Source organism: Vigna unguiculata, unplaced genomic scaffold, assembly GCF_037176805.1.
Source record: "Vigna unguiculata cultivar grain cowpea cultivar isolate G323 ecotype 2 unplaced genomic scaffold, ASM3717680v1 ptg000026l_ERROPOS8475000, whole genome shotgun sequence".
Lineage (NCBI taxonomy): Eukaryota > Viridiplantae > Streptophyta > Magnoliopsida > Fabales > Fabaceae > Vigna > Vigna unguiculata.
In genome coordinates, this window is record NW_028196671.1 from 239,874 (window position 1) to 260,460 (window position 20,587).

General features: G+C 46.6%; 49 non-coding genes and 13 pseudogenes across 49 annotated transcripts; all 62 read left to right on the top strand.

Annotated features, from left to right (window-relative positions):
• The first annotated feature begins 2 nt into the window (after positions 1-2).
• Positions 3-121, top strand: LOC146878571 (5S ribosomal RNA). Its single transcript, XR_014989835.1, has one exon. It is a non-coding gene; the product is annotated as a 5S ribosomal RNA (ribosomal RNA).
• A 218-nt stretch (positions 122-339) lies between these two features.
• On the top strand, positions 340-458 carry LOC146878572 (5S ribosomal RNA). Its single transcript, XR_014989837.1, has one exon. It is a non-coding gene; the product is annotated as a 5S ribosomal RNA (ribosomal RNA).
• A 218-nt stretch (positions 459-676) lies between these two features.
• On the top strand, positions 677-795 carry LOC146878573 (5S ribosomal RNA; annotated as a pseudogene).
• A 194-nt stretch (positions 796-989) lies between these two features.
• Positions 990-1,108, top strand: LOC146878574 (5S ribosomal RNA; annotated as a pseudogene).
• Positions 1,109-1,302: 194 nt separating this feature from the next.
• On the top strand, positions 1,303-1,421 carry LOC146878575 (5S ribosomal RNA). Its single transcript, XR_014989838.1, has one exon. It is a non-coding gene; the product is annotated as a 5S ribosomal RNA (ribosomal RNA).
• Positions 1,422-1,622: 201 nt separating this feature from the next.
• LOC146878576 (5S ribosomal RNA) lies at positions 1,623-1,741 on the top strand. The gene has a single exon (XR_014989839.1). It is a non-coding gene; the product is annotated as a 5S ribosomal RNA (ribosomal RNA).
• A 218-nt stretch (positions 1,742-1,959) lies between these two features.
• On the top strand, positions 1,960-2,078 carry LOC146878577 (5S ribosomal RNA). The gene has a single exon (XR_014989234.1). It is a non-coding gene; the product is annotated as a 5S ribosomal RNA (ribosomal RNA).
• A 218-nt stretch (positions 2,079-2,296) lies between these two features.
• Positions 2,297-2,415, top strand: LOC146878578 (5S ribosomal RNA). Its single transcript, XR_014989345.1, has one exon. It is a non-coding gene; the product is annotated as a 5S ribosomal RNA (ribosomal RNA).
• A 218-nt stretch (positions 2,416-2,633) lies between these two features.
• LOC146878579 (5S ribosomal RNA) lies at positions 2,634-2,752 on the top strand. Its single transcript, XR_014989325.1, has one exon. It is a non-coding gene; the product is annotated as a 5S ribosomal RNA (ribosomal RNA).
• A 218-nt stretch (positions 2,753-2,970) lies between these two features.
• Positions 2,971-3,089, top strand: LOC146878580 (5S ribosomal RNA; annotated as a pseudogene).
• Positions 3,090-3,283: 194 nt separating this feature from the next.
• On the top strand, positions 3,284-3,402 carry LOC146878581 (5S ribosomal RNA). The gene has a single exon (XR_014989840.1). It is a non-coding gene; the product is annotated as a 5S ribosomal RNA (ribosomal RNA).
• A 218-nt stretch (positions 3,403-3,620) lies between these two features.
• Positions 3,621-3,739, top strand: LOC146878582 (5S ribosomal RNA). Its single transcript, XR_014989841.1, has one exon. It is a non-coding gene; the product is annotated as a 5S ribosomal RNA (ribosomal RNA).
• A 218-nt stretch (positions 3,740-3,957) lies between these two features.
• On the top strand, positions 3,958-4,076 carry LOC146878583 (5S ribosomal RNA; annotated as a pseudogene).
• Positions 4,077-4,270: 194 nt separating this feature from the next.
• Positions 4,271-4,389, top strand: LOC146878584 (5S ribosomal RNA). The gene has a single exon (XR_014989842.1). It is a non-coding gene; the product is annotated as a 5S ribosomal RNA (ribosomal RNA).
• Positions 4,390-4,607: 218 nt separating this feature from the next.
• On the top strand, positions 4,608-4,726 carry LOC146878585 (5S ribosomal RNA). The gene has a single exon (XR_014989843.1). It is a non-coding gene; the product is annotated as a 5S ribosomal RNA (ribosomal RNA).
• Positions 4,727-4,944: 218 nt separating this feature from the next.
• LOC146878586 (5S ribosomal RNA) lies at positions 4,945-5,063 on the top strand (annotated as a pseudogene).
• Positions 5,064-5,257: 194 nt separating this feature from the next.
• On the top strand, positions 5,258-5,376 carry LOC146878587 (5S ribosomal RNA). Its single transcript, XR_014989844.1, has one exon. It is a non-coding gene; the product is annotated as a 5S ribosomal RNA (ribosomal RNA).
• Positions 5,377-5,594: 218 nt separating this feature from the next.
• Positions 5,595-5,713, top strand: LOC146878588 (5S ribosomal RNA). Its single transcript, XR_014989385.1, has one exon. It is a non-coding gene; the product is annotated as a 5S ribosomal RNA (ribosomal RNA).
• A 218-nt stretch (positions 5,714-5,931) lies between these two features.
• On the top strand, positions 5,932-6,050 carry LOC146878589 (5S ribosomal RNA; annotated as a pseudogene).
• Positions 6,051-6,276: 226 nt separating this feature from the next.
• On the top strand, positions 6,277-6,395 carry LOC146878590 (5S ribosomal RNA). Its single transcript, XR_014989297.1, has one exon. It is a non-coding gene; the product is annotated as a 5S ribosomal RNA (ribosomal RNA).
• Positions 6,396-6,613: 218 nt separating this feature from the next.
• On the top strand, positions 6,614-6,732 carry LOC146878591 (5S ribosomal RNA; annotated as a pseudogene).
• Positions 6,733-6,926: 194 nt separating this feature from the next.
• LOC146878592 (5S ribosomal RNA) lies at positions 6,927-7,045 on the top strand. The gene has a single exon (XR_014989307.1). It is a non-coding gene; the product is annotated as a 5S ribosomal RNA (ribosomal RNA).
• A 218-nt stretch (positions 7,046-7,263) lies between these two features.
• LOC146878593 (5S ribosomal RNA) lies at positions 7,264-7,382 on the top strand. The gene has a single exon (XR_014989164.1). It is a non-coding gene; the product is annotated as a 5S ribosomal RNA (ribosomal RNA).
• A 218-nt stretch (positions 7,383-7,600) lies between these two features.
• Positions 7,601-7,719, top strand: LOC146878594 (5S ribosomal RNA). Its single transcript, XR_014989421.1, has one exon. It is a non-coding gene; the product is annotated as a 5S ribosomal RNA (ribosomal RNA).
• A 218-nt stretch (positions 7,720-7,937) lies between these two features.
• LOC146878595 (5S ribosomal RNA) lies at positions 7,938-8,056 on the top strand. Its single transcript, XR_014989235.1, has one exon. It is a non-coding gene; the product is annotated as a 5S ribosomal RNA (ribosomal RNA).
• A 218-nt stretch (positions 8,057-8,274) lies between these two features.
• LOC146878596 (5S ribosomal RNA) lies at positions 8,275-8,393 on the top strand. Its single transcript, XR_014989178.1, has one exon. It is a non-coding gene; the product is annotated as a 5S ribosomal RNA (ribosomal RNA).
• Positions 8,394-8,611: 218 nt separating this feature from the next.
• Positions 8,612-8,730, top strand: LOC146878597 (5S ribosomal RNA). Its single transcript, XR_014989845.1, has one exon. It is a non-coding gene; the product is annotated as a 5S ribosomal RNA (ribosomal RNA).
• Positions 8,731-8,948: 218 nt separating this feature from the next.
• LOC146878598 (5S ribosomal RNA) lies at positions 8,949-9,067 on the top strand (annotated as a pseudogene).
• A 194-nt stretch (positions 9,068-9,261) lies between these two features.
• On the top strand, positions 9,262-9,380 carry LOC146878599 (5S ribosomal RNA). The gene has a single exon (XR_014989298.1). It is a non-coding gene; the product is annotated as a 5S ribosomal RNA (ribosomal RNA).
• Positions 9,381-9,598: 218 nt separating this feature from the next.
• Positions 9,599-9,717, top strand: LOC146878600 (5S ribosomal RNA; annotated as a pseudogene).
• A 194-nt stretch (positions 9,718-9,911) lies between these two features.
• Positions 9,912-10,030, top strand: LOC146878601 (5S ribosomal RNA). The gene has a single exon (XR_014989308.1). It is a non-coding gene; the product is annotated as a 5S ribosomal RNA (ribosomal RNA).
• A 201-nt stretch (positions 10,031-10,231) lies between these two features.
• Positions 10,232-10,350, top strand: LOC146878602 (5S ribosomal RNA). Its single transcript, XR_014989165.1, has one exon. It is a non-coding gene; the product is annotated as a 5S ribosomal RNA (ribosomal RNA).
• Positions 10,351-10,568: 218 nt separating this feature from the next.
• LOC146878603 (5S ribosomal RNA) lies at positions 10,569-10,687 on the top strand. The gene has a single exon (XR_014989386.1). It is a non-coding gene; the product is annotated as a 5S ribosomal RNA (ribosomal RNA).
• A 218-nt stretch (positions 10,688-10,905) lies between these two features.
• Positions 10,906-11,024, top strand: LOC146878604 (5S ribosomal RNA). Its single transcript, XR_014989236.1, has one exon. It is a non-coding gene; the product is annotated as a 5S ribosomal RNA (ribosomal RNA).
• A 218-nt stretch (positions 11,025-11,242) lies between these two features.
• LOC146878605 (5S ribosomal RNA) lies at positions 11,243-11,361 on the top strand. Its single transcript, XR_014989309.1, has one exon. It is a non-coding gene; the product is annotated as a 5S ribosomal RNA (ribosomal RNA).
• Positions 11,362-11,562: 201 nt separating this feature from the next.
• LOC146878606 (5S ribosomal RNA) lies at positions 11,563-11,681 on the top strand. The gene has a single exon (XR_014989166.1). It is a non-coding gene; the product is annotated as a 5S ribosomal RNA (ribosomal RNA).
• A 218-nt stretch (positions 11,682-11,899) lies between these two features.
• On the top strand, positions 11,900-12,018 carry LOC146878607 (5S ribosomal RNA). Its single transcript, XR_014989387.1, has one exon. It is a non-coding gene; the product is annotated as a 5S ribosomal RNA (ribosomal RNA).
• A 218-nt stretch (positions 12,019-12,236) lies between these two features.
• Positions 12,237-12,355, top strand: LOC146878608 (5S ribosomal RNA). Its single transcript, XR_014989238.1, has one exon. It is a non-coding gene; the product is annotated as a 5S ribosomal RNA (ribosomal RNA).
• Positions 12,356-12,573: 218 nt separating this feature from the next.
• On the top strand, positions 12,574-12,692 carry LOC146878609 (5S ribosomal RNA). Its single transcript, XR_014989310.1, has one exon. It is a non-coding gene; the product is annotated as a 5S ribosomal RNA (ribosomal RNA).
• A 201-nt stretch (positions 12,693-12,893) lies between these two features.
• Positions 12,894-13,012, top strand: LOC146878610 (5S ribosomal RNA). The gene has a single exon (XR_014989167.1). It is a non-coding gene; the product is annotated as a 5S ribosomal RNA (ribosomal RNA).
• A 218-nt stretch (positions 13,013-13,230) lies between these two features.
• LOC146878611 (5S ribosomal RNA) lies at positions 13,231-13,349 on the top strand. The gene has a single exon (XR_014989388.1). It is a non-coding gene; the product is annotated as a 5S ribosomal RNA (ribosomal RNA).
• A 218-nt stretch (positions 13,350-13,567) lies between these two features.
• On the top strand, positions 13,568-13,686 carry LOC146878612 (5S ribosomal RNA). Its single transcript, XR_014989239.1, has one exon. It is a non-coding gene; the product is annotated as a 5S ribosomal RNA (ribosomal RNA).
• Positions 13,687-13,904: 218 nt separating this feature from the next.
• On the top strand, positions 13,905-14,023 carry LOC146878613 (5S ribosomal RNA). The gene has a single exon (XR_014989179.1). It is a non-coding gene; the product is annotated as a 5S ribosomal RNA (ribosomal RNA).
• A 218-nt stretch (positions 14,024-14,241) lies between these two features.
• On the top strand, positions 14,242-14,360 carry LOC146878614 (5S ribosomal RNA). Its single transcript, XR_014989443.1, has one exon. It is a non-coding gene; the product is annotated as a 5S ribosomal RNA (ribosomal RNA).
• Positions 14,361-14,578: 218 nt separating this feature from the next.
• Positions 14,579-14,697, top strand: LOC146878615 (5S ribosomal RNA). Its single transcript, XR_014989240.1, has one exon. It is a non-coding gene; the product is annotated as a 5S ribosomal RNA (ribosomal RNA).
• Positions 14,698-14,915: 218 nt separating this feature from the next.
• LOC146878616 (5S ribosomal RNA) lies at positions 14,916-15,034 on the top strand. The gene has a single exon (XR_014989180.1). It is a non-coding gene; the product is annotated as a 5S ribosomal RNA (ribosomal RNA).
• Positions 15,035-15,252: 218 nt separating this feature from the next.
• On the top strand, positions 15,253-15,371 carry LOC146878617 (5S ribosomal RNA; annotated as a pseudogene).
• A 194-nt stretch (positions 15,372-15,565) lies between these two features.
• LOC146878618 (5S ribosomal RNA) lies at positions 15,566-15,684 on the top strand. Its single transcript, XR_014989299.1, has one exon. It is a non-coding gene; the product is annotated as a 5S ribosomal RNA (ribosomal RNA).
• A 218-nt stretch (positions 15,685-15,902) lies between these two features.
• Positions 15,903-16,021, top strand: LOC146878619 (5S ribosomal RNA). The gene has a single exon (XR_014989846.1). It is a non-coding gene; the product is annotated as a 5S ribosomal RNA (ribosomal RNA).
• Positions 16,022-16,239: 218 nt separating this feature from the next.
• Positions 16,240-16,358, top strand: LOC146878620 (5S ribosomal RNA; annotated as a pseudogene).
• Positions 16,359-16,552: 194 nt separating this feature from the next.
• LOC146878621 (5S ribosomal RNA) lies at positions 16,553-16,671 on the top strand (annotated as a pseudogene).
• Positions 16,672-16,865: 194 nt separating this feature from the next.
• LOC146878622 (5S ribosomal RNA) lies at positions 16,866-16,984 on the top strand. The gene has a single exon (XR_014989404.1). It is a non-coding gene; the product is annotated as a 5S ribosomal RNA (ribosomal RNA).
• Positions 16,985-17,202: 218 nt separating this feature from the next.
• LOC146878623 (5S ribosomal RNA) lies at positions 17,203-17,321 on the top strand. The gene has a single exon (XR_014989444.1). It is a non-coding gene; the product is annotated as a 5S ribosomal RNA (ribosomal RNA).
• Positions 17,322-17,539: 218 nt separating this feature from the next.
• Positions 17,540-17,658, top strand: LOC146878624 (5S ribosomal RNA). The gene has a single exon (XR_014989848.1). It is a non-coding gene; the product is annotated as a 5S ribosomal RNA (ribosomal RNA).
• Positions 17,659-17,876: 218 nt separating this feature from the next.
• Positions 17,877-17,995, top strand: LOC146878625 (5S ribosomal RNA). The gene has a single exon (XR_014989849.1). It is a non-coding gene; the product is annotated as a 5S ribosomal RNA (ribosomal RNA).
• Positions 17,996-18,290: 295 nt separating this feature from the next.
• Positions 18,291-18,409, top strand: LOC146878626 (5S ribosomal RNA). The gene has a single exon (XR_014989186.1). It is a non-coding gene; the product is annotated as a 5S ribosomal RNA (ribosomal RNA).
• Positions 18,410-18,627: 218 nt separating this feature from the next.
• LOC146878627 (5S ribosomal RNA) lies at positions 18,628-18,744 on the top strand (annotated as a pseudogene).
• Positions 18,745-18,940: 196 nt separating this feature from the next.
• Positions 18,941-19,059, top strand: LOC146878628 (5S ribosomal RNA). Its single transcript, XR_014989330.1, has one exon. It is a non-coding gene; the product is annotated as a 5S ribosomal RNA (ribosomal RNA).
• Positions 19,060-19,277: 218 nt separating this feature from the next.
• LOC146878629 (5S ribosomal RNA) lies at positions 19,278-19,396 on the top strand. Its single transcript, XR_014989850.1, has one exon. It is a non-coding gene; the product is annotated as a 5S ribosomal RNA (ribosomal RNA).
• A 218-nt stretch (positions 19,397-19,614) lies between these two features.
• Positions 19,615-19,733, top strand: LOC146878630 (5S ribosomal RNA). The gene has a single exon (XR_014989241.1). It is a non-coding gene; the product is annotated as a 5S ribosomal RNA (ribosomal RNA).
• Positions 19,734-19,951: 218 nt separating this feature from the next.
• LOC146878631 (5S ribosomal RNA) lies at positions 19,952-20,070 on the top strand. The gene has a single exon (XR_014989358.1). It is a non-coding gene; the product is annotated as a 5S ribosomal RNA (ribosomal RNA).
• Positions 20,071-20,288: 218 nt separating this feature from the next.
• Positions 20,289-20,407, top strand: LOC146878632 (5S ribosomal RNA). The gene has a single exon (XR_014989851.1). It is a non-coding gene; the product is annotated as a 5S ribosomal RNA (ribosomal RNA).
• The last annotated feature ends 180 nt before the right edge of the window (positions 20,408-20,587 follow it).

Consider the following 20,587-nt stretch of genomic DNA (forward strand, 5'->3'; position numbering starts at 1 on the left):
ACAGGTGCGATCATACCAGCACTAATGCACCGGATCCCATCAGAACTCCGCAGTTAAGCGTGCTTGGGCGAGAGTAGTACTAGGATGGGTGACCTCCTGGGAAGTCCTCGTGTTGCACCTCTTTTTTACGTTATTTTCTTTTCCTACGTTCTTTTCATCACTGTTTTCTTTTGCAATCAAATCCTAAATTATCACCTAAATCATTCCAACTGACTACTACCAAAATCTCTTCAGACCAAAACAACCCACCTCACGTCCCCGTGCCCCCGCGCCGCGCCAAGTGTTCAAACTTAGGCCCAATGCGAAACCCATATGTACATTGATCGTGCAATACTTCACAGGTGCGATCATACCAGCACTAATGCACCGGATCCCATCAGAACTCCGCAGTTAAGCGTGCTTGGGCGAGAGTAGTACTAGGATGGGTGACCTCCTGGGAAGTCCTCGTGTTGCACCTCTTTTTTACGTTATTTTCTTTTCCTACGTTCTTTTCATCACTGTTTTCTTTTGCAATCAAATCCTAAATTATCACCTAAATCATTCCAACTGACTACTACCAAAATCTCTTCAGACCAAAACAACCCACCTCATGTCCCCGTGCCCCCGCGCCGCGCCAAGTGTTCAAACTTAGGCCCAATGCGAAACCCATATGTACATTGATCGTGCAATACTTCACAGGTGCGATCATACCAGCACTAATGCACCGGATCCCATCAGAACTTCGCAGTTAAGCGTGCTTGGGCGAGAGTAGTACTAGGATGGGTGACCTCCTGGGAAGTCCTATTTTCTTTTCCTACGTTCTTTTCATCACTGTTTTCTTTTGCAATCAAATCCTAAATTATCACCTAAATCATTCCAACTGACTACTACCAAAATCTCTTCAGACCAAAACAACCCACCTCACGTCCCCGTGCCCCCGCGCCGCGCCAAGTGTTCAAACTTAGGCCCAATGCGAAACCCATATGTACATTGATCGTGCAATACTTCACAGGTGCGATCATACCAGCACTAATGCACCGGATCCCATCAGAACTCCGCAGTTAAGCGTGCTTGGGCGAGAGTAGTACTAGGATGGGTGACCTCCTGGGAAGTCCTATTTTCTTTTCCTACGTTCTTTTCATCACTGTTTTCTTTTGCAATCAAATCCTAAATTATCACCTAAATCATTCCAACTGACTACTACCAAAATCTCTTCAGACCAAAACAACCCACCTCACGTCCCCGTGCCCCCGCGCCGCGCCAAGTGTTCAAACTTAGGCCCAATGCGAAACCCATATGTACATTGATCGTGCAATACTTCACAGGTGCGATCATACCAGCACTAATGCACCGGATCCCATCAGAACTCCGCAGTTAAGCGTGCTTGGGCGAGAGTAGTACTAGGATGGGTGACCTCCTGGGAAGTCCTCGTGTTGCACCTCTTTTTTACGTTATTTTCTTTTCCTACGTTCTTTTCATCACTGTTTTCTTTTGCAATCAAATCCTAAATCATTCCAACTGACTACTACCAAAATCTCTTCAGACCAAAACAACCCACCTCACGTCCCCGCGCCGCCGCGCCAAGTGTTCAAACTTAGGCCCAATGCGAAACCCATATGTACATTGATCGTGCAATACTTCACAGGTGCGATCATACCAGCACTAATGCACCGGATCCCATCAGAACTCCGCAGTTAAGCGTGCTTGGGCGAGAGTAGTACTAGGATGGGTGACCTCCTGGGAAGTCCTCGTGTTGCACCTCTTTTTTACGTTATTTTCTTTTCCTACGTTCTTTTCATCACTGTTTTCTTTTGCAATCAAATCCTAAATTATCACCTAAATCATTCCAACTGACTACTACCAAAATCTCTTCAGACCAAAACAACCCACCTCACGTCCCCGTGCCCCCGCGCCGCGCCAAGTGTTCAAACTTAGGCCCAATGCGAAACCCATATGTACATTGATCGTGCAATACTTCACAGGTGCGATCATACCAGCACTAATGCACCGGATCCCATCAGAACTCCGCAGTTAAGTGTGCTTGGGCGAGAGTAGTACTAGGATGGGTGACCTCCTGGGAAGTCCTCGTGTTGCACCTCCTTTTTACGTTATTTTCTTTTCCTACGTTCTTTTCATCACTGTTTTCTTTTGCAATCAAATCCTAAATTATCACCTAAATCATTCCAACTGACTACTACCAAAATCTCTTCAGACCAAAACAACCCACCTCACGTCCCCGTGCCCCCGCGCCGCGCCAAGTGTTCAAACTTAGGCCCAATGCGAAACCCATATGTACATTGATCGTGCAATACTTCACAGGTGCGATCATACCAGCAGTAATGCACCGGATCCCATCAGAACTCCGCAGTTAAGCGTGCTTGGGCGAGAGTAGTACTAGGATGGGTGACCTCCTGGGAAGTCCTCGTGTTGCACCTCTTTTCTACGTTATTTTCTTTTCCTACGTTCTTTTCATCACTGTTTTCTTTTGCAATCAAATCCTAAATTATCACCTAAATCATTCCAACTGACTACTACCAAAATCTCTTCAGACCAAAACAACCCACCTCACGTCCCCGTGCCCCCGCGCCGCGCCAAGTGTTCAAACTTAGGCCCAATGCGAAACCCATATGTACATTGATCGTGCAATACTTCACAGGTGCGATCATACCAGCACTAATGCACCGGATCCCATCAGAACTCCGCAGTTAAGCGTGCTTGGGCGAGAGTAGTACTAGGATGGGTGACCTCCTTGGAAGTCCTCGTGTTGCACCTCTTTTTTACGTTATTTTCTTTTCCTACGTTCTTTTCATCAGTGTTTTCTTTTGCAATCAAATCCTAAATTATCACCTAAATCATTCCAACTGACTACTACCAAAATCTCTTCAGACCAAAACAACCCACCTCACGTCCCCGTGCCCCCGCGCCGCGCCAAGTGTTCAAACTTAGGCCCAATGCGAAACCCATATGTACATTGATCGTGCAATACTTCACAGGTGCGATCATACCAGCACTAATGCACCGGATCCCATCAGAACTCCGCAGTTAAGCGTTCTTGGGCGAGAGTAGTACTAGGATGGGTGACCTCCTGGGAAGTCCTATTTTCTTTTCCTACGTTCTTTTCATCACTGTTTTCTTTTGCAATCAAATCCTAAATTATCACCTAAATCATTCCAACTGACTACTACCAAAATCTCTTCAGACCAGAACAACCCACCTCACGTCCCCGTGCCCCCGCGCCGCGCCAAGTGTTCAAACTTAGGCCCAATGCGAAACCCATATGTACATTGATCGTGCAATACTTCACAGGTGCGATCATACCAGCACTAATGCACCGGATCCCATCAGAACTCCGCAGTTAAGCGTGCTTGGGCGAGAGTAGTACTAGGATGGGTGACCTCCTGGGAAGTCCTCGTGTTGCACCTCTTTTTTACGTTATTTTCTTTTCCTACGTTCTTTTCATCACTGTTTTCTTTTGCAATCAAATCCTAAATTATCACCTAAATCATTCCAACTGACTACTACCAAAATCTCTTCAGACCAAAACAACCCACCTCACGTCCCCGTGCCCCCGCGCCGCGCCAAGTGTTCAAACTTAGGCCCAATGCGAAACCCATATGTACATTGATCGTGCAATACTTCACAGGTGCGATCATACCAGCACTAATGCACCGGATCCCATCAGAACTCCGCAGTTAAGCGTGCTTGGGCGAGAGTAGTACTAGGATGGGTGACCTCCTGGGAAGTCCTCGTGTTGCACCTCTTTTTTACGTTATTTTCTTTTCCTACGTTCTTTTCATCACTGTTTTCTTTTGCAATCAAATCCTAAATTATCACCTAAATCATTCCAACTGACTACTACCAAAATCTCTTCAGACCAAAACAACCCACCTCACGTCCCCGTGCCCCCGCGCCGCGCCAAGTGTTCAAACTTAGGCCCAATGCGAAACCCATATGTACATTGATCGTGCAATACTTCACAGGTGCGATCATACCAGCACTAATGCACCGGATCCCATCAGAACTCCGCAGTTAAGCGTGCTTGGGCGAGAGTAGTACTAGGATGGGTGACCTCCTGGGAAGTCCTATTTTCTTTTCTTACGTTCTTTTCATCACTGTTTTCTTTTGCAATCAAATCCTAAATTATCACCTAAATCATTCCAACTGACTACTACCAAAATCTCTTCAGACCAAAACAACCCACCTCACGTCCCCGTGCCCCCGCGCCGCGCCAAGTGTTCAAACTTAGGCCCAATGCGAAACCCATATGTACATTGATCGTGCAATACTTCACAGGTGCGATCATACCAGCACTAATGCACCGGATCCCATCAGAACTCCGCAGTTAAGCGTGCTTGGGCGAGAGTAGTACTAGGATGGGTGACCTCCTGGGAAGTCCTCGTGTTGCACCTCTTTTTTACGTTATTTTCTTTTCCTACGTTCTTTTCATCACTGTTTTCTTTTGCAATCAAATCCTAAATTATCACCTAAATCATTCCAACTGACTACTACCAAAATCTCTTCAGACCAAAACAACCCACCTCACGTCCCCGTGCCCCCGCGCCGCGCCAAGTGTTCAAACTTAGGCCCAATTCGAAACCCATATGTACATTGATCGTGCAATACTTCACAGGTGCGATCATACCAGCACTAATGCACCGGATCCCATCAGAACTCCGCAGTTAAGCGTGCTTGGGCGAGAGTAGTACTAGGATGGGTGACCTCCTGGGAAGTCCTCGTGTTGCACCTCTTTTTTACGTTATTTTCTTTTCCTACGTTCTTTTCATCACTGTTTTCTTTTGCAATCAAATCCTAAATTATCACCTAAATCATTCCAACTGACTACTACCAAAATCTCTTCAGACCAAAACAACCCACCTCACGTCCCCGTGCCCCCGCGCCGCGCCAAGTGTTCAAACTTAGGCCCAATGCGAAACCCATATGTACATTGATCGTGCAATACTTCACAGGTGCGATCATACCAGCACTAATGCACCGGATCCCATCAGAACTCCGCAGTTAAGCGTGCTTGGGCGAGAGTAGTACTAGGATGGGTGACCTCCTGGGAAGTCCTATTTTCTTTTCCTACGTTCTTTTCATCACTGTTTTCTTTTGCAATCAAATCCTAAATTGTCACCTAAATCATTCCAACTGACTACTACCAAAATCTCTTCAGACCAAAACAACCCACCTCACGTCCCCGTGCCCCTGCGCCGCGCCAAGTGTTCAAACTTAGGCCCAATGCGAAACCCATATGTACATTGATCGTGCAATACTTCACAGGTGCGATCATACCAGCACTAATGCACCGGATCCCATCAGAACTCCGCAGTTAAGCGTGCTTGGGCGAGAGTAGTACTAGGATGGGTGACCTCCTGGGAAGTCCTCGTGTTGCACCTCTTTTTTACGTTATTTTCTTTTCCTACGTTCTTTTCATCACTGTTTTCTTTTGCAATCAAATCCTAAATTATCACCTAAATCATTCCAACTAACTACTACCAAAATCTCTTCAGACCAAAACAACCCACCTCACGTCCCCGTGCCCCCGCGCCGCGCCAAGTGTTCAAACTTAGGCCCAATGCGAAACCCATATGTACATTGATCGTGCAATACTTCACAGGTGCGATCATACCAGCACTAATGCACCGAATCCCATCAGAACTCCGCAGTTAAGCGTGCTTGGGCGAGAGTAGTACTAGGATGGGTGACCTCCTGGGAAGTCCTCGTGTTGCACCTCTTTTTTACGTTATTTTCTTTTCCTACGTTCTTTTCATCACTGTTTTCTTTTGCAATCAAATCCTAAATTATCACCTAAATCATTCCAACTGACTACTACCAAAATCTCTTCAGACCAAAACAACCCACCTCACGTCCCCGTGCCCCCGCGCCGCGCCAAGTGTTCAAACTTAGGCCCAATGCGAAACCCATATGTACATTGATCGTGCAATACTTCACAGGTGCGATCATACCAGCACTAATGCACCGGATCCCATCAGAACTCCGTAGTTAAGCGTGCTTGGGCGAGAGTAGTACTAGGATGGGTGACCTCCTGGGAAGTCCTATTTTCTTTTCCTACGTTCTTTTCATCACTGTTTTCTTTTGCAATCAAATCCTAAATTATCACCTAAATCATTCCAACTGACTACTACCAAAATCTCTTCAGACCAAAACAACCCACCTCACGCCCCCGCGAATCTCTTCAGACCAAAACAACCCACCTCACGCCCCCGCGCCGCGCCAAGTGTTCAAACTTAGGCCCAATGCGAAACCCATATGTACATTGATCGTGCAATACTTCACAGGTGCGATCATACCAGCACTAATGCACCGGATCCCATCAGAACTTCGCAGTTAAGCGTGCTTGGGCGAGAGTAGTACTAGGATGGGTGACCTCCTGGGAAGTCCTCGTGTTGCACCTCTTTTTTACGTTATTTTCTTTTCCTACGTTCTTTTCATCACTGTTTTCTTTTGCAATCAAATCCTAAATTATCACCTAAATCATTCCAACTGACTACTACCAAAATCTCTTCAGACCAAAACAACCCAACTCACGTCCCCGTGCCCCCGCGCCGCGCCAAGTGTTCAAACTTAGGCCCAATGCGAAACCCATATGTACATTGATCGTGCAATACTTCACAGGTGCGATCATACCAGCACTAATGCACCGGATCCCATCAGAACTCCGCAGTTAAGCGTGCTTGGGCGAGAGTAGTACTAGGATGGGTGACCTCCTGGGAAGTCCTATTTTCTTTTCTTACGTTCTTTTCATCACTGTTTTCTTTTGCAATCAAATCCTAAATTATCACCTAAATCATTCCAACTGACTACTACCAAAATCTCTTCAGACCAAAACAACCCACCTCACGTCCCCGTGCCCCCGCGCCGCGCCAAGTGTTCAAACTTAGGCCCAATGCGAAACCCATATGTACATTGATCGTGCAATACTTCACAGGTGCGATCATACCAGCACTAATGCACCGGATCCCATCAGAACTCCGCAGTTAAGCGTGCTTGGGCGAGAGTAGTATTAGGATGGGAGACCTCCTGGGAAGTCCTCGTGTTGCACCTCTTTTTTACGTTATTTTCTTTTCCTACGTTCTTTTCATCACTGTTTTCTTTTGCAATCAAATCCTAAATTATCACCTAAATCATTCCAACTGACTACTACCAAAATCTCTTCAGACCAAAACAACCCACCTCACGTCCCCGTGCCCCCGCGCCGCGCCAAGTGTTCAAACTTAGGCCCAATGCGAAACCCATATGTACATTGATCGTGCAATACTTCACAGGTGCGATCATACCAGCACAAATGCACCGGATCCCATCAGAACTCCGCAGTTAAGCGTGCTTGGGCGAGAGTAGTACTAGGATGGGTGACCTCCTGGGAAGTCCTCGTGTTGCACCTCTTTTTTACGTTATTTTCTTTTCCTACGTTCTTTTCATCACTGTTTTCTTTTGCAATCAAATCCTAAATTATCACCTAAATCATTCCAACTGACTACTACCAAAATCTCTTCAGACTAAAACAACCCACCTCACGTCTCCGTGCCCCCGCGCCGCGCCAAGTGTTCAAACTTAGGCCCAATGCGAAACCCATATGTACATTGATCGTGCAATACTTCACAGGTGCGATCATACCAGCACTAATGCACCGAATCCCATCAGAATTCCGCAGTTAAGCGTGCTTGGGCGAGAGTAGTACTAGGATGGGTGACCTCCTGGGAAGTCCTCGTGTTGCACCTCTTTTTTACGTTATTTTCTTTTCCTACGTTCTTTTCATCACTGTTTTCTTTTGCAATCAAATCCTAAATTATCACCTAAATCATTCCAACTGACTACTACCAAAATCTCTTCAGACCAAAACAACCCACCTCACGTCCCCGTGCCCCCGCGCCGCGCCAAGTGTTCAAACTTAGGCCCAATGCGAAACCCATATGTACATTGATCGTGCAATACTTCACAGGTGCGATCATACCAGCACTAATGCACCGGATCCCATCAGAACTCCGCAGTTAAGTGTGCTTGGGCGAGAGTAGTACTAGGATGGGTGACCTCCTGGGAAGTCCTCGTGTTGCACCTCTTTTTTACGTTATTTTCTTTTCCTACGTTCTTTTCATCACTGTTTTCTTTTGCAATCAAATCCTGAATTATCACCTAAATCATTCCAACTGACTACTACCAAAATCTCTTCAGACCAAAACAACCCACCTCACGTCCCCGTGCCCCCGCGCCGCGCCAAGTGTTCAAACTTAGGCCCAATGCGAAACCCATATGTACATTGATCGTGCAATACTTCACAGGTGCGATCATACCAGCACTAATGCACCGGATCCCATCAGAACTCCGCAGTTAAGCGTGCTTGGGCGAGAGTAGTACTAGAATGGGTGACCTCCTGGGAAGTCCTCGTGTTGCACCTCTTTTTTACGTTATTTTCTTTTCCTACGTTCTTTTCATCACTGTTTTCTTTTGCAATCAAATCCTAAATTATCACCTAAATCATTCCAACTGACTACTACCAAAATCTCTTCAGACCAAAACAACCCACCTCACGTCCCCGTGCCCCCGCGCCGCGCCAAGTCTTCAAACTTAGGCCCAATGCGAAACCCATATGTACATTGATCGTGCAATACTTCACAGGTGCGATCATACCAGCACTAATGCACCGGATCCCATCAGAACTCCGCAGTTAAGCGTGCTTGGGCGAGAGTAGTACTAGGATGGGTGACCTCCTGGGAAGTCCTCGTGTTGCACCTCTTTTTTACGTTATTTTCTTTTCCTACGTTCTTTTCATCACTGTTTTCTTTTGCAATCAAATCCTAAATTATCACCTAAATCATTCCAACTGACTACTACCAAAATCTCTTCAGACCAAAACAACCCACCTCACGTCCCCGTGCCCCCGCGCCGCGCCAAGTGTTCAAACTTAGGCCCAATGCGAAACCCATATGTACATTGATCGTGCAATACTTCACAGGTGCGATCATACCAGCACTAATGCACCGGATCCCATCAGAACTCCGCAGTTAAGCGTGCTTGGGCGAGAGTAGTACTAGGATGGGTGACCTCCTGGGAAGTCCTATTTTCTTTTCCTACGTTCTTTTCATCACTGTTTTCTTTTGCAATCAAATCCTAAATTATCACCTAAATCATTCCAACTGACTACTACCAAAATCTCTTCAGACCAAAACAACCCACCTCACGTCCCCGTGCCCCCGCGCCGCGCCAAGTGTTCAAACTTAGGCCCAATGCGAAACCCATATGTACATTGATCGTGCAATACTTCACAGGTGCGATCATACCAGCACTAATGCACCGGATCCCATCAGAACTTCGCAGTTAAGCGTGCTTGGGCGAGAGTAGTACTAGGATGGGTGACCTCCTGGGAAGTCCTCGTGTTGCACCTCTTTTTTACGTTATTTTCTTTTCCTACGTTCTTTTCATCACTGTTTTCTTTTGCAATCAAATCCTAAATTATCACCTAAATCATTCCAACTGACTACTACCAAAATCTCTTCAGACCAAAACAACCCACCTCACGTCCCCGTGCCCCCGCGCCGCGCCAAGTGTTCAAACTTAGGCCCAATGCGAAACCCATATGTACATTGATCGTGCAATACTTCACAGGTGCGATCATACCAGCACTAATGCACCGGATCCCATCAGAACTCCGCAGTTAAGCGTGCTTGGGCGAGAGTAGTACTAGGATGGGTGACCTCCTGGGAAGTCCTATTTTCTTTTCTTACGTTCTTTTCATCACTGTTTTCTTTTGCAATCAAATCCTAAATTATCACCTAAATCATTCCAACTGACTACTACCAAAATCTCTTCAGACCAAAACAACCCACCTCACGTCCCCGTGCCCCCGCGCCGCGCCAAGTGTTCAAACTTAGGCCCAATGCGAAACCCATATGTACATTGATCGTGCAATACTTCACAGGTGCGATCATACCAGCACTAATGCACCGGATCCCATCAGAACTCCGCAGTTAAGCGTGCTTGGGCGAGAGTAGTATTAGGATGGGAGACCTCCTGGGAAGTCCTCGTGTTGCACCTCTTTTCCTACGTTCTTTTCATCACTGTTTTCTTTTGCAATCAAATCCTAAATTATCACCTAAATCATTCCAACTGACTACTACCAAAATCTCTTCAGACCAAAACAACCCACCTCACGTCCCCGTGCCCCCGCGCCGCGCCAAGTGTTCAAACTTAGGCCCAATGCGAAACCCATATGTACATTGATCGTGCAATACTTCACAGGTGCGATCATACCAGCACAAATGCACCGGATCCCATCAGAACTCCGCAGTTAAGCGTGCTTGGGCGAGAGTAGTACTAGGATGGGTGACCTCCTGGGAAGTCCTCGTGTTGCACCTCTTTTTTACGTTATTTTCTTTTCCTACGTTCTTTTCATCACTGTTTTCTTTTGCAATCAAATCCTAAATTATCACCTAAATCATTCCAACTGACTACTACCAAAATCTCTTCAGACTAAAACAACCCACCTCACGTCTCCGTGCCCCCGCGCCGCGCCAAGTGTTCAAACTTAGGCCCAATGCGAAACCCATATGTACATTGATCGTGCAATACTTCACAGGTGCGATCATACCAGCACTAATGCACCGAATCCCATCAGAACTCCGCAGTTAAGCGTGCTTGGGCGAGAGTAGTACTAGGATGGGTGACCTCCTGGGAAGTCCTCGTGTTGCACCTCTTTTTTACGTTATTTTCTTTTCCTACGTTCTTTTCATCACTGTTTTCTTTTGCAATCAAATCCTAAATTATCACCTAAATCATTCCAACTGACTACTACCAAAATCTCTTCAGACCAAAACAACCCACCTCACGTCCCCGTGCCCCCGCGCCGCGCCAAGTGTTCAAACTTAGGCCCAATGCGAAACCCATATGTACATTGATCGTGCAATACTTCACAGGTGCGATCATACCAGCACTAATGCACCGGATCCCATCAGAACTCCGCAGTTAAGTGTGCTTGGGCGAGAGTAGTACTAGGATGGGTGACCTCCTGGGAAGTCCTCGTGTTGCACCTCTTTTTTACGTTATTTTCTTTTCCTACGTTCTTTTCATCACTGTTTTCTTTTGCAATCAAATCCTAAATTATCACCTAAATCATTCCAACTGACTACTACCAAAATCTCTTCAGACCAAAACAACCCACCTCACGTCCCCGTGCCCCCGCGCCGCGCCAAGTGTTCAAACTTAGGCCCAATGCGAAACCCATATGTACATTGATCGTGCAATACTTCACAGGTGCGATCATACCAGCACTAATGCACCGGATCCCATCAGAACTCCGCAGTTAAGCGTGCTTGGGCGAGAGTAGTATTAGGATGGGAGACCTCCTGGGAAGTCCTCGTGTTGCACCTCTTTTCCTACGTTCTTTTCATCACTGTTTTCTTTTGCAATCAAATCCTAAATTATCACCTAAATCATTCCAACTGACTACTACCAAAATCTCTTCAGACCAAAACAACCCACCTCACGTCCCCGTGCCCCCGCGCCGCGCCAAGTGTTCAAACTTAGGCCCAATGCGAAACCCATATGTACATTGATCGTGCAATACTTCACAGGTGCGATCATACCAGCACAAATGCACCGGATCCCATCAGAACTCCGCAGTTAAGCGTGCTTGGGCGAGAGTAGTACTAGGATGGGTGACCTCCTGGGAAGTCCTCGTGTTGCACCTCTTTTTTACGTTATTTTCTTTTCCTACGTTCTTTTCATCACTGTTTTCTTTTGCAATCAAATCCTAAATTATCACCTAAATCATTCCAACTGACTACTACCAAAATCTCTTCAGACTAAAACAACCCACCTCACGTCTCCGTGCCCCCGCGCCGCGCCAAGTGTTCAAACTTAGGCCCAATGCGAAACCCATATGTACATTGATCGTGCAATACTTCACAGGTGCGATCATACCAGCACTAATGCACCGAATCCCATCAGAACTCCGCAGTTAAGCGTGCTTGGGCGAGAGTAGTACTAGGATGGGTGACCTCCTGGGAAGTCCTCGTGTTGCACCTCTTTTTTACGTTATTTTCTTTTCCTACGTTCTTTTCATCACTGTTTTCTTTTGCAATCAAATCCTAAATTATCACCTAAATCATTCCAACTGACTACTACCAAAATCTCTTCAGACCAAAACAACCCACCTCACGTCCCCGTGCCCCCGCGCCGCGCCAAGTGTTCAAACTTAGGCCCAATGCGAAACCCATATGTACATTGATCGTGCAATACTTCACAGGTGCGATCATACCAGCACTAATGCACCGGATCCCATCAGAACTCCGCAGTTAAGTGTGCTTGGGCGAGAGTAGTACTAGGATGGGTGACCTCCTGGGAAGTCCTCGTGTTGCACCTCTTTTTTACGTTATTTTCTTTTCCTACGTTCTTTTCATCACTGTTTTCTTTTGCAATCAAATCCTAAATTATCACCTAAATCATTCCAACTGACTACTACCAAAATCTCTTCAGACCAAAACAACCCACCTCACGTCCCCGTGCCCCCGCGCCGCGCCAAGTGTTCAAACTTAGGCCCAATGCGAAACCCATATGTACATTGATCGTGCAATACTTCACAGGTGCGATCATACCAGCACTAATGCACCGGATCCCATCAGAACTCCGCAGTTAAGCGTGCTTGGGCGAGAGTAGTATTAGGATGGGAGACCTCCTGGGAAGTCCTCGTGTTGCACCTCTTTTCCTACGTTCTTTTCATCACTGTTTTCTTTTGCAATCAAATCCTAAATTATCACCTAAATCATTCCAACTGACTACTACCAAAATCTCTTCAGACCAAAACAACCCACCTCACGTCCCCGTGCCCCCGCGCCGCGCCAAGTGTTCAAACTTAGGCCCAATGCGAAACCCATATGTACATTGATCGTGCAATACTTCACAGGTGCGATCATACCAGCACAAATGCACCGGATCCCATCAGAACTCCGCAGTTAAGCGTGCTTGGGCGAGAGTAGTACTAGGATGGGTGACCTCCTGGGAAGTCCTCGTGTTGCACCTCTTTTTTACGTTATTTTCTTTTCCTACGTTCTTTTCATCACTGTTTTCTTTTGCAATCAAATCCTAAATTATCACCTAAATCATTCCAACTGACTACTACCAAAATCTCTTCAGACTAAAACAACCCACCTCACGTCTCCGTGCCCCCGCGCCGCGCCAAGTGTTCAAACTTAGGCCCAATGCGAAACCCATATGTACATTGATCGTGCAATACTTCACAGGTGCGATCATACCAGCACTAATGCACCGAATCCCATCAGAACTCCGCAGTTAAGCGTGCTTGGGCGAGAGTAGTACTAGGATGGGTGACCTCCTGGGAAGTCCTCGTGTTGCACCTCTTTTTTACGTTATTTTCTTTTCCTACGTTCTTTTCATCACTGTTTTCTTTTGCAATCAAATCCTAAATTATCACCTAAATCATTCCAACTGACTACTACCAAAATCTCTTCAGACCAAAACAACCCACCTCACGTCCCCGTGCCCCCGCGCCGCGCCAAGTGTTCAAACTTAGGCCCAATGCGAAACCCATATGTACATTGATCGTGCAATACTTCACAGGTGCGATCATACCAGCACTAATGCACCGGATCCCATCAGAACTCCGCAGTTAAGTGTGCTTGGGCGAGAGTAGTACTAGGATGGGTGACCTCCTGGGAAGTCCTCGTGTTGCACCTCTTTTTTACGTTATTTTCTTTTCCTACGTTCTTTTCATCACTGTTTTCTTTTGCAATCAAATCCTAAATTATCACCTAAATCATTCCAACTGACTACTACCAAAATCTCTTCAGACCAAAACAACCCACCTCACGTCCCCGTGCCCCCGCGCCGCGCCAAGTGTTCAAACTTAGGCCCAATGCGAAACCCATATGTACATTGATCGTGCAATACTTCACAGGTGCGATCATACCAGCACTAATGCACCGGATCCCATCAGAACTCCGCAGTTAAGCGTGCTTGGGCGAGAGTAGTACTAGAATGGGTGACCTCCTGGGAAGTCCTCGTGTTGCACCTCTTTTTTACGTTATTTTCTTTTCCTACGTTCTTTTCATCACTGTTTTCTTTTGCAATCAAATCCTAAATTATCACCTAAATCATTCCAACTGACTACTACCAAAATCTCTTCAGACCAAAACAACCCACCTCACGTCCCCGTGCCCCCGCGCCGCGCCAAGTGTTCAAACTTAGGCCCAATGCGAAACCCATATGTACATTGATCGTGCAATACTTCACAGGTGCGATCATACCAGCACTAATGCAGCGGTTCCCATCAGAACTCTGCAGTTAAGCGTGCTTGGGCGAGAGTAGTACTAGGATGGGTGACCTCCTGGGAAGTCCTCGTGTTGCACCTCTTTTTTACGTTATTTTCTTTTCCTACGTTCTTTTCATCACTGTTTTCTTTTGCAATCAAATCCTAAATTATCACCTAAATCATTCCAACTGACTACTACCAAAATCTCTTCAGACCAAAACAACCCACCTCACGTCCCCGTGCCCCCGCGCCGCGCCAAGTGTTCAAACTTAGGCCCAATGCGAAACCCATATGTACATTGATCGTGCAATACTTCACAGGTGCGATCATACCAGCACTAATGCACCGGATCCCATCAGAACTCCGCAGTTAAGTGTGCTTGGGCGAGAGTAGTACTAGGATGGGTGACCTCCTGGGAAGTCCTCGTGTTGCACCTCTTTTTTACGTTATTTTCTTTTCCTACGTTCTTTTCATCACTGTTTTCTTTTGCATTCAAATCCTAAATTATCACCTAAATCATTCCAACTGACTACTACCAAAATCTCTTCAGACCAAAACAACCCACCTCACGTCCCCGTGCCCCCGCGCCGCGCCAAGTGTTCAAACTTAGGCCTAATGCGAAACCCATATGTACATTGATCGTGCAATACTTCACAGGTGCGATCATACCAGCACTAATGCACCGGATCCCATCAGAACTCCGCAGTTAAGCGTGCTTGGGCGAGAGTAGTACTAGAATGGGTGACCTCCTGGGAAGTCCTCGTGTTGCACCTCTTTTTTACGTTATTTTCTTTTCCTACGTTCTTTTCATCACTGTTTTCTTTTGCAATCAAATCCTAAATTATCACCTAAATCATTCCAACTGACTACTACCAAAATCTCTTCAGACCAAAACAACCCACCTCACGTCCCCGTGCCCCCGCGCCGCGCCAAGTGTTCAAACTTAGGCCCAATGCGAAACCCATATGTACATTGATCGTGCAATACTTCACAGGTGCGATCATACCAGCACTAATGCACCGGATCCCATCAGAACTTCGCAGTTAAGCGTGCTTGGGCGAGAGTAGTACTAGGATGGGTGACCTCCTGGGAAGTCCTATTTTCTTTTCCTACGTTCTTTTCATCACTGTTTTCTTTTGCAATCAAATCCTAAATTATCACCTAAATCATTCCAACTGACTACTACCAAAATCTCTTCAGACCAAAACAACCCACCTCACGTCCCCGTGCCCTCGCGCCGCGCCAAGTGTTCAAACTTAGGCCCAATGCGAAACCCATATGTACATTGATCGTGCAATACTTCACAGGTGCGATCATACCAGCACTAATGCACCGGATCCCATCAGAACTTCGCAGTTAAGCGTGCTTGGGCGAGAGTAGTACTAGGATGGGTGACCTCCTGGGAAGTCCTCGTGTTGCACCTCTTTTTTACGTTATTTTCTTTTCCTACGTTCTTTTCATCACTGTTTTCTTTTGCAATCAAATCCTAAATTATCACCTAAATCATTCCAACTGACTACTACCAAAATCTCTTCAGACCAAAACAACCCACCTCACGTCCCCGTGCCCCCGCGCCGCGCCAAGTGTTCAAACTTAGGCCCAATGCGAAACCCATATGTACATTGATCGTGCAATACTTCACAGGTGCGATCATACCAGCACTAATGCACCGGATCCCATCAGAACTCCGCAGTTAAGCGTGCTTGGGCGAGAGTAGTACTAGGATGGGTGACCTCCTGGGAAGTCCTCGTGTTGCACCTCTTTTTTACGTTATTTTCTTTTCCTACGTTCTTTTCATCACTGTTTTCTTTTGCAATCAAATCCTAAATTATCACCTAAATCATTCCAACTGACTACTACCAAAATCTCTTCAGACCAAAACAACCCACCTCACGTCCCCGTGCCCCCGCGCCGCGCCAAGTGTTCAAACTTAGGCCCAATGCGAAACCCATATGTACATTGATCGTGCAATACTTCACAGGTGCGATCATACCAGCACTAATGCACCGGATCCCATCAGAACTCCGCAGTTAAGCGTGCTTGGGCGAGAGTAGTACTAGGATGGGTGACCTCCTGGGAAGTCCTATTTTCTTTTCTTACGTTCTTTTCATCACTGTTTTCTTTTGCAATCAAATCCTAAATTATCACCTAAATCATTCCAACTGACTACTACCAAAATCTCTTCAGACCAAAACAACCCACCTCACGTCCCCGTGCCCCCGCGCCGCGCCAAGTGTTCAAACTTAGGCCCAATGCGAAACCCATATGTACATTGATCGTGCAATACTTCACAGGTGCGATCATACCAGCACTAATGCACCGGATCCCATCAGAACTCCGCAGTTAAGCGTGCTTGGGCGAGAGTAGTACTAGGATGGGTGACCTCCTGGGAAGTCCTATTTTCTTTTCTTACGTTCTTTTCATCACTGTTTTCTTTTGCAATCAAATCCTAAATTATCACCTAAATCATTCCAACTGACTACTACCAAAATCTCTTCAGACCAAAACAACCCACCTCACGTCCCCGTGCCCCCGCGCCGCGCCAAGTGTTCAAACTTAGGCCCAATGCGAAACCCATATGTACATTGATCGTGCAATACTTCACAGGTGCGATCATACCAGCACTAATGCACCGGATCCCATCAGAACTCCGCAGTTAAGCATGCTTGGGCGAGAGTAGTATTAGGATGGGTGACCTCCTGGGAAGTCCTCGTGTTGCACCTCTTTTTTACGTTATTTTCTTTTCCTACGTTCTTTTCATCACTGTTTTCTTTTGCAATCAAATCCTAAATTATCACCTAAATCATTCCAACTGACTACTACCAAAATCTCTTCAGACCAAAACAACCCACCTCACGTCCCCGTGCCCCCGCGCCGCGCCAAGTGTTCAAACTTAGGCCCAATGCGAAACCCATATGTACATTGATCGTGCAATACTTCACAGGTGCGATCATACCAGCACTAATGCAGCGGTTCCCATCAGAACTCTGCAGTTAAGCGTGCTTGGGCGAGAGTAGTACTAGGATGGGTGACCTCCTGGGAAGTCCTCGTGTTGCACCTCTTTTTTACGTTATTTTCTTTTCCTACGTTCTTTTCATCACTGTTTTCTTTTGCAATCAAATCCTAAATTATCACCTAAATCATTCCAACTGACTACTACCAAAATCTCTTCAGACCAAAACAACCCACCTCACGTCCCCGTGCCCCCGCGCCGCGCCAAGTGTTCAAACTTAGGCCCAATGCGAAACCCATATGTACATTGATCGTGCAATACTTCACAGGTGCGATCATACCAGCACTAATGCACCGGATCCCATCAGAACTCCGCAGTTAAGCGTGCTTGGGCGAGAGTAGTACTAGGATGGGTGACCTCCTGGGAAGTCCTCGTGTTGCACCTCTTTTTTACGTTATTTTCTTTTCCTACGTTCTTTTCATCACTGTTTTCTTTTGCAATCAAATCCTAAATTATCACCTAAATCATTCCAACTGACTACTACCAAAATCTCTTCAGACCAAAACAACGCACCTCACGTCCCCGTGCCCCCGCGCCGCGCCAAGTGTTCAAACTTAGGCCCAATGCGAAACCCATATGTACATTGATCGTGCAATACTTCACAGGTGCGATCATACCAGCACTAATGCACCGGATCCCATCAGAACTCCGCAGTTAAGCGTGCTTGGGCGAGAGTAGTACTAGGATGGGTGACCTCCTGGGAAGTCCTCGTGTTGCACCTCTTTCCGCAGTTAAGCGTGCTTGGGCGAGAGTAGTACTAGGATGGGTGACCTCCTGGGAAGTCCTCGTGTTGCACCTCTTTTTTACGTTATTTTCTTTTCCTACGTTCTTTTCATCACTGTTTTCTTTTGCAATCAAATCCTAAATTATCACCTAAATCGTTCCAACTGACTACTACCAAAATCTCTTCAGACCAAAACAACCCACCTCACGTCCCCGTGCCCCCGCGCCGCGCCAAGTGTTCAAACTTAGGCCCAATGCGAAACCCATATGTACATTGATCGTGCAATACTTCACAGGTGTGATCATACCAGCACTGATGCACCGGATCCCATCAGAACTCCGCAGTTAAGCGTGCTTGGGCGAGAGTAGTACTAGGATGGGTGACCTCTTGGGAAGTCCTCGTGTTGCACCTCTTTTTTACGTTATTTTCTTTTCCTACGTTCTTTTCATCACTGTTTTCTTTTGCAATCAAATCCTAAATTATCACCTAAATCATTCCAACTGACTACTACCAAAATCTCTTCAGACCAAAACCACCCACCTCACGTCCCCGTGCCCCCGCGCCGCGCCAAGTGTTTAAACTTAGGCCCAATGCGAAACCCATATGTACATTGATCGTGCAATACTTCACATGTGCGATCATACCAGCACTAATGCACCGGATCCCATCAGAACTCCGCAGTTAAGCGTGCTTGGGCGAGAGTAGTACTAGGATGGGTGACCTCCTGGGAAGTCCTATTTTCTTTTCCTACGTTCTTTTCATCACTGTTTTCTTTTGCAATCAAATCCTAAATTATCACCTAAATCATTCCAACTGACTACTACCAAAATCTCTTCAGACCAAAACAACCCACCTCACGTCCCCGTGCCCCCGCGCCGCGCCAAGTGTTCAAACTTAGGCCCAATGCGAAACCCATATGTACATTGATCGTGCAATACTTCACAGGTGCGATCATACCAGCACTAATGCACCGGATCCCATCAGAACTTCGCAGTTAAGCGTGCTTGGGCGAGAGTAGTACTATGATGGGTGACCTCCTGGGAAGTCCTCGTGTTGCACCTCTTTTTTACGTTATTTTCTTTTCCTACGTTCTTTTCGTCACTGTTTTCTTTTGCAATCAAATCCTAAATTATCACCTAAATCATTCCAACTGACTACTACCAAAATCTCTTCAGACCAAAACAACCCACCTCACGTCCCCGTGCCCCCGCGCCGCGCCAAGTGTTCAAACTTAGGCCCAATGCGAAACCCATATGTACATTGATCGTGCAATACTTCACAGGTGCGATCATACCAGCACTAATGCACCGGATCCCATCAGAACTCCGCAGTTAAGCGTGCTTGGGCGAGAGTAGTACTAGGATGGGTGACCTCCTGGGAAGTCCTCGTGTTGCACCTCTTTTTTACGTTATTTTCTTTTCCTACGTTCTTTTCATCACTGTTTTCTTTTGCAATCAAATCCTAAATTATCACCTAAATCATTCCAACTGACTACTACCAAAATCTCTTCAGACCAAAACAACCCACCTCACGTCCCCGTGCCCCCGCGCCGCGCCAAGTGTTCAAACTTAGGCCCAATGCGAAACCCATATGTACATTGATCGTGCAATACTTCACAGGTGCGATCATACCAGCACTAATGCACCGGATCCCATCAGAACTCCGCAGTTAAGTGTGCTTGGGCGAGAGTAGTACTAGGATGGGTGACCTCCTGGGAAGTCCTCGTGTTGCACCTCTTTTTTACGTTATTTTCTTTTCCTACGTTCTTTTCATCACTGTTTTCTTTTGCAATCAAATCCTAAATTATCACCTAAATCATTCCAACTGACTACTACCAAAATCTCTTCAGACCAAAACAACCCACCTCACGTCCCCGTGCCCCCGCGCCGCGCCAAGTGTTCAAACTTAGGCCCAATGCGAAACCCATATGTACATTGATCGTGCAATACTTCACAGGTGCGATCATACCAGCACTAATGCACCGGATCCCATCAGAACTCCGCAGTTAAGCGTGCTTGGGCGAGAGTAGTACTAGGATGGGTGACCTCCTGGGAAGTCCTCGTGTTACACCTCTTTTCTACGTTATTTTCTTTTCCTACGTTCTTTTCATCACTGTTTTCTTTTGCAATCAAATGCTAAATTATCACCTAAATCATTCCAACTGACTACTACCAAAATCTCTTCAGACCAAAACAACCCACCTCACGTCCCCGTGCCCCCGCGCCGCGCCAAGTGTTCAAACTTAGGCCCAATGCGAAACCCATATGTACATTGATCGTGCAATACTTCACAGGTGCGATCATACCAGCACTAATGCACCGGATCCCATCAGAACTCCGCAGTTAAGCGTGCTTGGGCGAGAGTAGTACTAGGATGGGTGACCTCCTGGGAAGTCCTCGTGTTGCACCTCTTTTTTACGTTATTTTCTTTTCCTACGTTCTTTTCATCACTGTTTTCTTTTGCAATCAAATCCTAAATTATCACCTAAATCATTCCAACTGACTACTACCAAAATCTCTTCAGACCAAAACAACCCACCTCACGTCCCCGTGCCCCCGCGCCGCGCCAAGTGTTCAAACTTAGGCCCAAT